Genomic DNA, 14580 nt, shown 5'->3' with positions numbered 1-14580 from the left:
GAGAGAAGCCAGTTGCTGCAGCCTTTGTATCAGATTATTGAGACTTCAATGTTAATATTTAATACTGAAGACTTCTAAATTATTTTTTTCATCAACAATGTAACAATTTTGTATGTTTGTGTGTGTGTATTAGAGAGATAGACAGCGTGTGTGTATGTGTTTGAGATGTGTACTTGGAATAACAATTTTGTTAAATTACAAATTTAAAAGTATCAAACTGGCATTGGTTACAAAAGTCCAGTTATATTACTCAAACGAGGTGAAAATGTTTCAAAATTTGCGTTCTGAAAGTGATTTACATGTGACCTGTAGTTTGCCAGATGTCACTAGAATGCTGGGCTTTACAGTGACTTGGCAGAAATACTTGCACTGGTCAAAACTCTGAGGCATGAAATAAAGAAGAGATATGATTATTTTTTACATTTTAAATGTAAAAATGTCACTGGCCCATTTAAATATTTACTGGTAGTCATTTAGATTACATTTTATAATAACAGTGGTTTGTAAGACATAACTATTATAACTAACATTATAACTAATCATGAATTAATCAGTATTTATAGTTATTTATCATGAATTAATATATTAAAATTGCTTTGTTAGAAACATATAAACCATTACTTAATCATATTTTAACAAATTACCTATAAGTAACCCTAATCTAAAGTTTCCAGTCCCTGGCTCGACTCTCTAATGTCTACTCCCATGTAGTCCCACCTTATACACCTGTGTTTTACCCCTCCTTTCCCAGGTGTAAAGGAATGTTTATTAAGGTTGTTGATAGACAGTGATAGACATGTCTAGAAAATCTAGACATGCCAATAGTCATCAACTACCTTAATAAATAGTGCTGCACATTATAATAGGAGTATTCTAGTGTATAGTGTTTATTAAGGTAGTTTCTGAACTAATATCTTCTATTTTGGTGGGTTTTTTATTTGTTGTTTATGGACTAATACCCTCTATTTAGTTTTTTAGGAATGTTAAATGAGGTTGTTTTTGGATTAATATCTCCTACTGCGGTGTATAGGAGTGTTTACTCAGGTTGTTTATAGACTATATCTCCTAGTATTTATTGAACTCAATAAACACTCCTTTTCTGCTGTATACATAGAAGTGTTTATAGTTTTTTTTTGCAGACTAATACCTCCAATTCTGATTTACAGGACCATTCATTGAGGTTGTCGATGGGATTATATTTCTAATTCCAGTGTATAGGAGTGTTGATGTTGTTTATGAACTAATATCTTCTAATTATGGTTACTAAATCATTTGGAGGCCTATTTCTGGATATTTTTATTGAAAGATTGCCTTACTAGCCAGTATTAATATACAGAGACATATGTATATGAATATTGGCTGATAATATGTAAACATATATTGAACATATGTAGACTGTTATAGACTTTATAAACCAATTTTGATTAAATGGTTAATATGATTTGGCAATTATGAAGCAGAAGGTTGTTGCTATATAATGAAAAAATAGCTTACATATCTGTTACTTGATGTTAACGTATTAATTATTATTGATTAATGATGAATACCTGGTTGGTTCATGATTATTTAATTATGAAGCAACAGCTAATAGATGTCTATAAACTATTATGAAATGTTACTGTCATTTATTTACAAAGCAATTCTGCTTCTATTTTGTTCTCTTTGCCATACTGTGTAGAATGCTATTTACTATATAGTCTATTCCATACACAATATATGCTTCTGTCTAAACCTGCAACTTAAGAGATATAATTACAGTAAGTGCTTAAAAAATGTTTTTATTGCATTGCAAGTTTGCATGTAATTACTGAATTATAAGCCTTGGGATGTAATTAATTTTATTTTTAAGTGTTAAACAAATAGCAGACCAGGGATAAAAGCACCTGGTATTTCTTTTATGCATTCAAAATAGTTCTATTGATTTAATTGGCTAAGCAAGAGAACCTATGGAAATGGAAGGGAATGTATCAGACTTCTTGGCTTACATTAAGTAGTCATTATTTCTGCTTTATAATAAAGCATAGTATAATCATTAAAAAAGCACAATAGTATATTTATTATGCTCTTTTATATTATTATCATTAGCCACCATGCACTGATGTGAAGCTTAATTTTGCTAAGTTAGTGTCTTTCAATAAAGGCTAGCATTATGATATGCAATGAGCATTTTCTTCCTTTCTTCTTCCTGGAGAAAGTCACAATGTCATACAAACATCATTTAATGACCAGGGGTCATTGGAGCCCAGAGGCCTCTAACTGCCAGGGGCCTTGGAGGGCCTCAGACCACAAGGCCTAAGGTTATTCAAATAGTTGGGATAGCCCACCCCAGGTAGAAACATAAACTGAGCAAATAGCCATGGAATATGTACTAATGACTAAGTAAAATAAATGAAGTAGACACTATAGAATACTGCATATTAGTAAGGCTAATTTTGCTTATTTTGTTAAAAAAGCACATTTTTAATCTCACTTTTTCATAAATCAATTTTATTAGATTATTGTTAGAGTTTGAGAGGCCTCCAAAGACCATGATCTGTCTCTGTTGCTGACCATCACTCAAGACCCTTACTGCTAGAAAGGATGAACAAACAGCAACATGTGTTTAGTGTCATAGACCTAATCCCAGTGTCTCTTTCAATCTGATCAAATGTGCTCCTCTCAATTACTTAAAAATCTAAAATTAAACAGTTAGTAAAGAGGTGCAAAGGATTTTAAAACTAGCAATCAACACCTTTTTAAGCCTCTGGTAAAAACTGATCTGGCAACCTGCTTGCTAATAACCTCTGGTCCCAGTTATTTAAAATAAATGCTTTCTTTAGCATATATTTATCAATACTCTCATAGTAGTAAATACCTAAACTCTCATCCTCATGCAGTCTACTAATCGTTATACATTACTGTTCAAAAGTTTGGAATCAATGTTTTATGTAATGTCATGCAATATAATATAAAACCAATTTGGTTGCAAATAAACATAATTCTAATATGTTAGTTCTGTGCAACTTCACAGGTTTCAAATAATTAGTAAGACATTAATGAAGCTGTACATAGAAATGTATAGTCCAGAGTGACAAACGAAGCTGTTATTCAAAAATGACTGAGAAAGCTATAAAGCACTGACGATTCAGTTACAATAAAATTTATTCCCACAATTTATATTTCAAAAACAAAGCTCAAATCTGTACATACAGTATATTATGATCATTTAATAGCTTCTTGCTCACAAAATTCATAAAATATTTAATAAAACATCTACAAATACATTTTGGTGAATAATTTGTAATATTTGAATCCATAGTTATAATTTATTTTTACATACAAAATCAACAAAAAAAAATGTTAATATGGCAACTGATTCCTTTAAATGGTAGTATATTTTCTTGCATAACAACTGACAACTTGTTTGAATTCTGGCCATATTTCTATTCTGATGCCCATTTCTTGAGATCCACCAGCCAATATATTTTTGCTTTGTTTTAGCTGTTATTTCATCTCCTCCTTCTACACACTTAGAAAATTGAGCCTTGCCAACCATTAAGTTGCTTATAAATCTTCTCTGAAGCTGAAAGATCTAATAAATGACCCTGACACAGCTCTGCTCAATAGAAATCGTGCATGGACCAAGAGTGATGTTCATAATACACCATTCTGTACTCTCCATTCACTTCGTGTTGAACTCTTGGTCTCACATACACACATATTTCTATTTTAGAACCAACTATTGAAGCTGTGACCTGTTAAAAAGTAAATATTTCTGACTACCTAAGAGAGTCCAACACAGGGCATCTACATCACCTCTTCAGTGCTAATGTTATTGGACACTATCCATAAACTGAGATAAGCAAATGGCAATCTCAGCAAGGACACATTATCACAAAATAACAGGCAAATTAAAAGACATTAAAGCTGTCAAGATTTCATGTTCACCTCAAGATTGTTTGAAATCTCTTCAATTTTTTTGCTACAAAAAGAAAAAAGATCAGAGATCACTAGAGAACGTCTTACTCTTTATGCTGAATGCTAATTGAGTTAATGGTCATTTCCTTGTTGTTTGCTGAGCAACTGTAGTGAATTTACCTCCATCAGGTTCAGTGGATTGAAAGAAAGTCTCCCATACCATTGCCTGCTCTAAGCATCTTTATTCAGCCCAAATGAAGAATTTCCAGAAAGGCTTCAGGCCATTGTGGACACACATCCAGATAAAGAAACAAACAAGATTTGAATACTCATAAATTAGAACTCTGAAATGTAATGTCAACATTACTGACCATTGACCATTGACTAACTGGGTTATGTAACTACTGAATAAATATTAATTTAAGAAGCTGCTAAATACAATACTAAAAAGACTTTAAATACATCATGTAAAATAACATAAAATGAACATTCTTGTAGCATTAATGCAAACCTAGGACAAAATATGCCTCAACATATCCAACTGCAAATATACAGATTATTTTACATTGTCTGTGTCTCAGAATTATACGTTCATAAAAAAGGTGTTTTGGAGTGATGCCATAGAAAAACACTTGATTCTCTAAAAGACCCTTCAACATTTTTAAAGTTTAAATGACCTTTACAAAATGTAAAAGGTTCTATATCAATTAAGGTTTTTTTCCTAGAACCACACATACAAACCAAGAACTATTTAGGAGGCCTTATTGTACAGAGTGTACAGTGTGGCAGTGGAGAGGCAGAGCTGCCACTTATCCCTGAGCACATGACGTGCGCTCCTCCTCTCATTACGCAGAGCTGAGGAGAATCAGAAGAGGAACACAGACTCTTTAAAAACTTTCCAGTGTGAAGGAAGAAAGGATGCTGGCATCCCGGCCACAAAAAGGCTAAAGAGGGACTTAAATGAAGCACTGTGTTTCACTAATGCTGTTGTTGTGTGTCTGTCTCTGAGCTCCCGTTGTGTTTCCCAGTTGGTGTGTGTTGGCCCCTCCCCAGGCTGGCACCACATTGGTGGAGACTGGTGGTGACCTGGATCCGAGTGAAGCTCAGCGATATGCTGCAGGTCAGACGCGAGCTCCCCAGGTTTTAGTTTAGTACAGTTTATTTACAAAGAAGGAACAAAAAAGAAAATGCAAGAGCCAGCCACTTACCTCCAGCTACCCGGATCCATTGGACCACCTTTAGACCATGTATACCACCGAAGCCCTACTGCCCCGCGAGAGTGAGCAATCAATCAATCAATCAACCAACCTTTATTTAAACCCAGAGTACATTGATAGAGACCCTCATTTACAATGTAGCTGAACCAATCCAGAAATCAGGGATTGAAAAAATTTAATTGTAACAACACATCAAATGTTAAAAAAGTAAATAATCATAGTAGTAAATTTAATAGTAAAAAATCTATCAAATCTGAATAAACAATTTATTGTACAACAATATAATAACTTAATAAATAATCAATCAAATAAGGATAAAATAAACTAAAAAATTTTGTAACAAATAAAGGAATAGAGGATGTAAACCAAACACTTGCTGCTAAGAAGTAAAAGTGTAAATAAATAAATAATATGTAATAATAAAAAAACAAAAACATACCAAAATTACATTAAAAGTTAATGAAAATAAAACAGTTGCAGCCTGATTGGAGGAGGTTAGAGACTAAAATTTTACAATGTTCATGTGACACCAGTGAGTGAAGCTTCCGAGTTTCAGAATTCAGAACCATTAGCCTACTGTGTTTTTGCACACAGAGGAATTAGACCTCCGCATTTAACCCATCCATGCAGTGAAACACCCACATACATGCACACTAGTGAACACACATACTAGGGGGCAGTGAGCACACTTGCCCGGAGCGGTGGGCAGCCCTATCCACAGCGCCCGGGTAGCAATTGGGGGTTAGGTGCCTTGCTCAAGGGCACTTCAGTCATGTACTGTCAGCTGAGAGGATCGAACCAGCGACCTTCCGGTCACAAGGCTGGTTCCCTTACTTCCAGCCTGCTGTAATGAATTCCAGTTCACTGGTGCACTGTAGCTAAAAGCAGATTTTCCAAGTTCAGTAAAAAACTATCAGCACCTTAATGGTAATCCAATCATTGGAACGTGTCTGGTAAAATGCATTATTTTCACTGAGCATTCTGTGATGTATGATGGCATATGGCCAGTAAGTGCTTTATAGATAAAAAGAAGCCAATGTGCCTCTTGATGCACAGACAGAGATGACCAGCCAACCTTTTCATACAGTACACAGTGATGGGTGTTGTATGGGCCACCAGTAATGGATCTTAAAAAAGAGTGGCATACAGAGTCTAAAGATTTTAGAGTAGTTGTCACCATAATCCAGAATTGACAACAGTGTTGTTTCAACAGTCTTTTTCCTTGTTTGCTTTGGGATACTTTGTTTCGACACATGAAGCCAAGCTTTTTGCCTCAGTTTCCTTGAAAGCTTGTTTTTTACAAGTGCATTTGTTGTCTAGCCATATGGTATTTACCCAAAGTATTTATATTCACTAACACTTTCAGTGTCAGATCCCTTCAGGCTTGTGATTTTAAGTGTTAAAATCAATACTAGAGGATCTGGAAAACAGCATAAATTTAGTTTTCTCAACATTTATAAATAGTTTATGATTGCAAAACACCGAGTGTAGGGCATTAAAAAACTGCTGCAGTAGCAACAGAGCTTGTTCTATACTATTCTCGAAAACTGGAAAAGTAGTCTGACAAGACTGAATTTCCATGGAGAAATGTCTTAAGTTGATTATTCACTGAAGTTACTAGGATTTTTTTTAAGATGAGTCTATAGTTATTAAGATCTAAGGCATCGTCTCCTTTGTGAAGTGGAATTACATGTGCTGTTTTCCTGATGCTGGGAATTCTGCTTGATAAAAGATATAGATTAACAATGTATGAAATGTATTCTAAAATGATCAGGTCGCAAGTTTCAGGAAAAAAATGGGTCCAACCTATGCTTTTCTGTCCTTATTAGTGTTGATGGTGTTAAGGGCTTCAGTTCCTATGTAAGGAGAGAAAGGATGAATTGTAAAAAGACCATGTCTTGCAGCAGGGTGTGTGTCTACTTTATTGAGAGGTTTTTCCGTTTTAGTATTAGTATAGTATCAAATAAATGGCAGCCGCAAAGTGAGTATTAAACGCTTGGCAGAGCTCTCTCTAATCAGAAATCTGTTGACTGTTGGAATAGGAACTTATTTGTTATCGAGCAAATTAACTGTCTTCCAGAATTTGAAGGAGTAGGAGAAGCTAAATTTGTAATACCTGAAGGTAAAACTCTGCTGTAGTTTTTCTGATGTAGGAAGTACATTTATTCCTTAGCTACCTGAAAGTAAGACGTTGGTCTCTGTCACCATTTCTTCTTGTGAGGGCCGATGCTTTGTTTCTTGCATTAGGCAATGAAGATATTTCAAAGTTGAACCAGATTCTATCTCAGATTCTAATGTTTTTATAAGGGGCATACTTGTTCACAACTGACAGGAACGTTTTGTTTAAAATTTCTTCCACCATCTGAGAGACCGAATTTATTATGCTTGTGTTTCTAATGCATAAGATAGGGCAGAGGTCACTAAAACCAGGGTCAAATACACCTATAGAAGTAATTTTGTCAGCTCTGTTGAATAAAGGATCTGTTAATAATTTTGCTGCAAGCGCAAGTTTCTGGTCTGTGAGACAGTTTGGGGGTGGAGGGGTGATCAGGTTGGCTTAATACCGGTAAGATTAGCTGGGTTAATAAAAAAGTTACCTTTCCACTTTATTCCCATGTTTTACTGGCTGATCCTAGATCGATTGCTAGTGAGTGCTGGGATAGCTAAGTACTAATTTCTCATTTCAAGTAGATATCTCATGTTAAGACAAGAGTAAAAACCTGCAAGGCAAGCCTGCTGGGATGAATCCCGTCATTCCTATAAAAGGATGGACGGTTTCAGAGGAGATTAAAATTGTTGATAAAAAACAATTTATTCACTAGACAAGCTTCCTGAAGCCAGCTGTGGAGGTCTAACAAGTGGCTAAAACACCCCATGCCTCCTCCCTTGCATCAAACAGCTGTCTTTCTTCAAGAGTTCAGTTTTTTTGTCTTTGATATTGTTACAGCCTACATGGAAAATCACATTGCAAATGTCTGAATGCTTAGTGAGGAGGTTAGGAAGCTGCTGCATAATGTCATTTACCTTAGCACCTGAGAGAGAGCAGGTGATTGCCAAGTCTCTGTTGAGGTATCTAATGGCCTCAGTGGCCTGGTCAATCTGGTCTGGGAAGAAAGGCAGCAGTGGCCAATGCCAGTGTTGGTGTAAGCCCAGACTTCTGCTGCTGCATCTTCCCGGAGGACTTGGAGGATGACAGTGAGGACATGGCTCAATATACACACACCACACCACACATACTAGAGCCTGTGGAGGCTTCCCCAAGTCCCAGCCTAAATGCTCACACAGCGACGCTGGGGATCCTGGGTCCCTTCCACTGTCCGTTCGGTGCCGGCTCCTTTTCCACCCACACACACCATCTTGTTTTGCCCACTCTCCCTCTCATTCTGCTGGCTGGGCCCATGCTGCCAGTGCCCCGCCCCCTTGTGCCTCATCTGCTGATTGCACCTATCCCTGGTCTTTTCTCTCCTGGTGGGCCCGTGGCAGAGGATGAGGAGGTCCCCTGACCCTCATGGTTACAACTGGCTGAGGCCTGAGCACTGCTGGGTGTTCTGAAGAGAACCCCAGAGCTGCTACCCTTGACAGGATGACAGGAAACCTCCAGCTGTGTTGACAGGGCTGCCTGATATCCAAGAGGGTGTCAGAGAACTGGCTGTGTCCGCAGCACTGCCTAATGTCTGTCAGGCGCCCCTGTGTACTGTAGGAGAGGCTGGGACTGGATGAGGCCAGACCCAGACCTAACAGTGCCTTCAGAGGCAACACTGCTTCTCTCACCCCGCCTCCCTGGCTTGGGACCAGCCATCATGCCTCACCTTACCTTTGACATGGGTGGCTGTGCTCTAAAGGGGATGGGAAGGTGGCTGTGGAGAGGTGGAGCAGCCACCTATCCCTGAGCAGATGATTTGTGCTCCTCTTCTGAGGAGAATCAGACGAGAACCACAGACTCGTTAAAAACTTTTCAGTGTCAGAAAAGAGATAACGCTGGCCTCCTGGTCACATACACGCCAGAGAGAGAGCCGAAAGAGGGACTAAAAAAGAGGACAAAGGACTCTTGATATTGAGGCTGAGTAAGCCGTGTTCAAGTTGAGTTTTCATTTAAGTCGCATGTAAATGTGTGAGTAAAGCACTGTGGTTGACTCGTGGTATTGTTTTGCTTGCATGTGTGTGTCGCTGAGCTCTTTGAGTTTCCCAGGCCAGCACCACAACAGTTATTATGACAAAAAACATTGGATATTCCTTGGGATCTCTCTTCTATACTTTTAGGATGGGTTTAATTTTAGCTTATGGTTTTCCTCAAGTGGTTTAAAAACTGTCTTGGTTAACCTGGGTTGTACAGCATGAGAGGGTGCTCTTGTGCTCTTTCTACAAAACACAAGCAGTAGTCAAATTTTTGTACGCTTGATCATGCATTGGCATACTCTCAAAAATAAGATTCATAAGTTGTTCTTGGCATAGACGTGTGGTGGTAGGAAAAAAATGATTAGCTATAGAATGTTTGCATTTTGAGAAGATTCTTTAAACTGGGGAACAGAACATCCCATTTACAAAAATTGTTCTTTAAAGTCAATCTGAAGTCAAAACTGACCTTTGTTACCTTGTTAGTTTGAGCAACTCACCATGTTAAGCACAATCAAGCATATCATATCATACCATTTAAAAGACAAAATTCTTCCTGTAATTTTTGATCTATGTGTAGCGACTTTTGTCTGCTTTATTTTAAGCAGGTGGGAAAGAATAATATTAACAAATAATATCATGTTCCACCTCTCCCTCCTACCAACTCCCACCTAACAGTTAGATTGCTGATTCACATTGACATTAAAGAGTCATTCATTGAAAGGTTCTTCAGGGAAACCAAACAGGTTTTTTATTGCTTTGGCATCTTCATTTTCAAGAATATACATTTATCAGAGGACCCTGATGAATTAAACCATAGTTTAGTAGTGCATATAAAACTTGATAGACATCACCTACAATTAGCCTATATCAGCGTCCAAGGCTGCTACTTCTCATGCAGTACCTTAAGAGGGTTGCTGCTGTTTTAGGAGGTCACTGGGCTTCCACTTTATTGAGAAAGACAACACTACCACCACAGAAAGTCTTTAACCAAAACCCAACCAGAAAGCCTTGGCATGATTCTCAGTCTTTCCCTATTTGTTTCTCAGATGGCTGTGAGTAAATGCAATCTGTCTTGTTTGGCCACGTTTGTCTGTCTGTGAGGCCAGCTGTAGCTGGACAGAACCAAAGAAAAGGTAAGAAAACCAACATTAACCAGCACAAACAGGCACATCAAGTATGTATAATAAAACATTTCAAATTCTATACTGAGTTTTGAGTTGATTGCAATGAAGAAAATGCAGTCAACAACAAAACTTTTATGGTGACATTTATAATACAAAACTTTCTACTTGGGATCTCTCTTCCATTGCTAGGAAACGGTTTTCAATGATGTCCCCTTGATAAAATGATTATATATAAAGCTTAGTATTAATTAAGTCTCATTTATCATGTAAGTGAATTGAAATCACACTTGCAGAATGGCCATAGGGCAATAACTGTAGCTTGTGTTCTCTCTTACATTTGTCAGCCTGGTTGAATAAAAACAGATTTCTCTCCTGCATTATAGTGATTCTGGGAAATGTGACAGTTATTTAAGCATCTGGTTTAGCTCCATCAACCCCCATTATTACTTAATCAATACAATATAAAACTGTAGCAAGGCACAGAAAATGTCATAAAAATGCCTGCAACTGTTGTTTTTTCTCATATTTGCTATAGTGACAGTTTAAAGATGATTATGTATAACTAAATGAAAGAGAGTTGAAAGACCACGATTTTACAAAGATACGTACACAGCTGTTGGGAAACTCCACGTCTAAATGCTTGACTGTGTGCAAGCTACATGAGCCTGTTAGCTTGATTGCAAGATGGAGTGCATTAGAGTAGAGCAAGGCTCTAGTCTCTAGGGTCCTACATGGGTTTTTTCATTCTGCATGCTGTTTATTACACACACTGCCCAAACCAACCTCAACACCCACACACACACACACACACACAATTTTTAAAGAAAAAAGAACAGATAAGTCATGAACAAAAGGAAAACACTTGCGTCAGCTATAGTACCATATGTAGTGGTTCTGTAGTAGCATATGTAGTCCCTCGTCCAATATTCATTCCCAGCCCTTTTTGTGTTATCCACACATAAATCGTTAATATTGACAAATCTCTACTTCTAAGTTAAATGGAACTTCCAAATTGAAGCACACATAAAACTCTCTAACTATTAAGGTGTTAAGCTTTAACAGTTAGAAAGCAGCATTTGTCCTTGGGAATGTCCCCTCTCTGTGATGCCCAGGAAAATCCAGAGGGGGTAAAAGGGAAACAGAAAGAGAGATAGAGAAAGAGAGAGAGAGAGAGAGAGAGAGAGAGAGAGAGAGAGAGAGAGAGAGAAGAAATTAATGAATGAATGAATATTCTATAACATTAAAGTAAAATCCACTACTCCTAGTGCTCCCCTTCAGAGATGATGTATATGGTACATTTACATGTGATTATTGATGATTGTCATAACTTTTAAGTTGGCATCACTGAGAAAAAATATTCTATATTTTCATTAACTTCACATTATTCACATTATTACGGCTTACTCACAGAAACAGTGTTCTGCTTCTTTTTTTTTCCCTGTGACAAAACCTCCCCCATCTCTTCCATATGTCTGATCTTTTTTAATACAGTGGTCCCGCAGAAAAGAATAAATGCCTTCTCAGCAGAGAAATGCTGCATGGCTTCTCACTGCTGTTACTTGGTGCAGAGAGGGGTGTCGATCCTCACCCCCCTTCAGGACAAACACAGCAGCTGTCAGCAGGGACGGCTTGCTGGAAACTCTCCAGGAAAAAAAAAGAAAGAAAAATGGCCCTCGTGCAGACAGCCTTCCCACCCGGCCGTCGACAGCTCGAGGTTAAACTCAGCAGCTGCTGCACACTGATCTAGGATCAGATCTCAGCTGAGCTTTTCATAACCGCATCTATTAGCAAGCAGGAGAGAGAATGAAGCCAGAGCCAGCTACACCTGAACTGTGAAGCAGATAAGATGCTAACGCACATATACCTGGCACACACCCACACACACTCCCACACACACATATCTCTCCTGGGACAGGCTTCAAGTGCTGCCGCAGCACCCTCATGACAAACTGATCACGGCACCGCAGTTACTCCGGTTGAGCGAGGTTATGCACATGATTTGCTTTACTGTCCACAAAATGCTGGCTGAAAATAGTCCATGCAATAGATTAAGTCACCACGAAAAGAGAAAAAGGGAAAGCTGCATCCACTCACAAGCAAGACCGTACAAATTTGCCTGCAGTACTTCCCTATTCACTGAGCACCAGTCTGACAGTCCTTTTCCTGCAGCATGATTAAGTAACGTCTAACGTCGAGTATCGTGCACCAGACCTCTCTGTCTTACAGTAACAGTGCTGCTCTAGTTCAGAGTGCCCCTCCTCCTTCATTTCTAGCTTTGAGGGAATGAAAATCAAACTGAAAAGCTAAAAGCTTACTCACCTGCCTCTAGTGTTCTGCTCAGCGCTAATCCTTAGTGTGGGGCTGACCCATTCAGTGGCGAGGCACTTAGGGGTTAAATGTTTCAGAGCCAAAGCAACGTCTTCTGTCTCCAATCAGCCCGAGAAACTGCAGTCATCCCCCCCCACTCGCCACTGCAGCACTTCTCTCTAGCTCACATGCACACACACATACAGGAGGAACACGCTCTCTCCTCCTCCCCCACCCACCATGCTCTCCCCTCCCCTCTCCTCTCATTCTCCAGCTTTCTCACTTTCACTCTCCCGCAATGCAACCACCCCTACCCCACCCCCAACCCGCTCTTTCCTCTCCCCTCTTTCCTTCCCCCACCCTCTTATTCCATCTCACTCAGCTGTCTGACTGGAGATGCTGCTCACACAGTTCTGCATGTAGTCCGATTCCATTATCTCTCACCACCCTGTCTCTCTCTCTGGACCCTCTCCAACAGTCATGGGTTATCGAAGGAGATCAGTATGTGAAGCTTACTCTTCCTTTGCTGCTTCTGCGTCATGAAGAGAACAAACTGAGCGACATGGAGCTGAAATGTATTAAAGAAAGTAACAAAGAGAACAGAAAGAAAAAAAGGGGAAATGAAGTGAAGAGGTACAATCTTTAGTGCTAATAAAAAGAGAGGACAGAAAAGTGATGGGGCAACAAGGTGCTCTGTCTTGCATGCCATTGCAGCAAAGAGAGAGAGAGAGAGAGAGAGAGAGAAACAAAGAAAGAAACAAACTCTTTTAGGTGATTTTTCCCAGAGCTTGAAGATGTGTGAAACGAGTGAAGAAACAGAATTTGTTACATCATCATTTATTATTTTATCATTCCTAAGCCATGCATATAGCCACACACTTAAAAATAAAAGTTCTTACATGCTTGCACAAACGTCTATAGAAAGGGGGACGGAGGTTCTTTACTTTAAATACTTTAAAAAGCTACTTCACAATCACACATCCATGTTACCAAAATAATTCTCTGAAGGACCACACACCGAAAGGTTCTTCATGGAAACAAACATTATCCAAATTTGGCACCTTTCGGAGTGCAAGTGATAACAGGGATAAGATATCATAAGGTAGTCAAAGATGTACCAGAGTACCCTAATCGTTAAAAGATCGGTGCATTTAAGGACAACTCATCAGATGAAAAAAAATCAGACACACTGCTGACCATCCTCTTTTTTCTTCTCAATGCTGAGCAGTCTAAAGTACACCAATGACTTCACTGTAGATGGCAGTTACTCAAATATAAAAGCAGCTAATGGCACACAGTGTATCTATTGTCTGCTCTGGCTATACGTCCTAGGGGTTCCAAGCTATTTCAGTCCCCATCTTTGCTGAGAGGAGATTGCTGGAGGTCAGGGCAACATTTATTGTATGTCAAATTATGAACCTTCCCCCCCTTAAGCGTGGTTACCCCCTTTATGTCTGCCTAAAAGCACTGGAGAATAAAATCAATAAAATCCCAATCCCTTTGAATGAAAGTGAACAGGATGGCCTTTACCCACCAAGCAAAAAGAAAGCAGCATCATTTGCCTCCAGACACTGTTGACACCTAGTACTAGTACATATAATAGTGTGCTAGATGTGGCACTTGTATTGTTCTCTAAAGTAACCCACTGAATGAATATCTGTGAATATTTCTAGTGTGCAATTATGATGTCCTACTGGTGTGCAAAAAAAAAAAAACAGAATAATGGTATAGAAACACTCCTTTTCTTCATTTCCCAAAGAAAAAACACCATCTTCTGCTCATCACCTGCCACTGCTTTTGTGGCAGATGTGCTCTTCCACCTGCCAGAAGTCTAGATATGGGAAATGATATGGGATGGCTCTGGCATCAAGAGATAGAAGGGCCTGGGACTAAAGGATAGAGCAGCCCCTGAGTAACCA

At 38.6% G+C, this 14580-nt stretch overlaps 1 protein-coding gene across 3 annotated transcripts in view; it reads right to left on the bottom strand.

The window, feature by feature from the left end:
• The window catches only part of syt2a (synaptotagmin IIa), a 31249-nt gene extending 18373 nt beyond the window's left edge, over positions 1–12876 (bottom strand). For 2 of the 3 annotated variants that reach the window (XM_036590690.1, XM_036590689.1), the window contains exon 1: positions 12674–12876. The gene's annotated coding sequence lies outside the window, so the exon portion shown is untranslated. The remainder of the gene's footprint in view (positions 1–12673) is intronic. The other variant, XM_036590688.1, reaches the window with a different exon arrangement.
• Positions 12877–14580: the final 1704 nt, after the last annotated feature.

Source organism: Colossoma macropomum, unplaced genomic scaffold (genome assembly GCF_904425465.1).
Source record: "Colossoma macropomum unplaced genomic scaffold, Colossoma_macropomum, whole genome shotgun sequence".
Classification (NCBI taxonomy): domain Eukaryota; kingdom Metazoa; phylum Chordata; class Actinopteri; order Characiformes; family Serrasalmidae; genus Colossoma; species Colossoma macropomum.
Note: the sequence above shows the minus strand (reverse complement) of the source record. Positions and strands in the feature narration are given on the sequence as shown.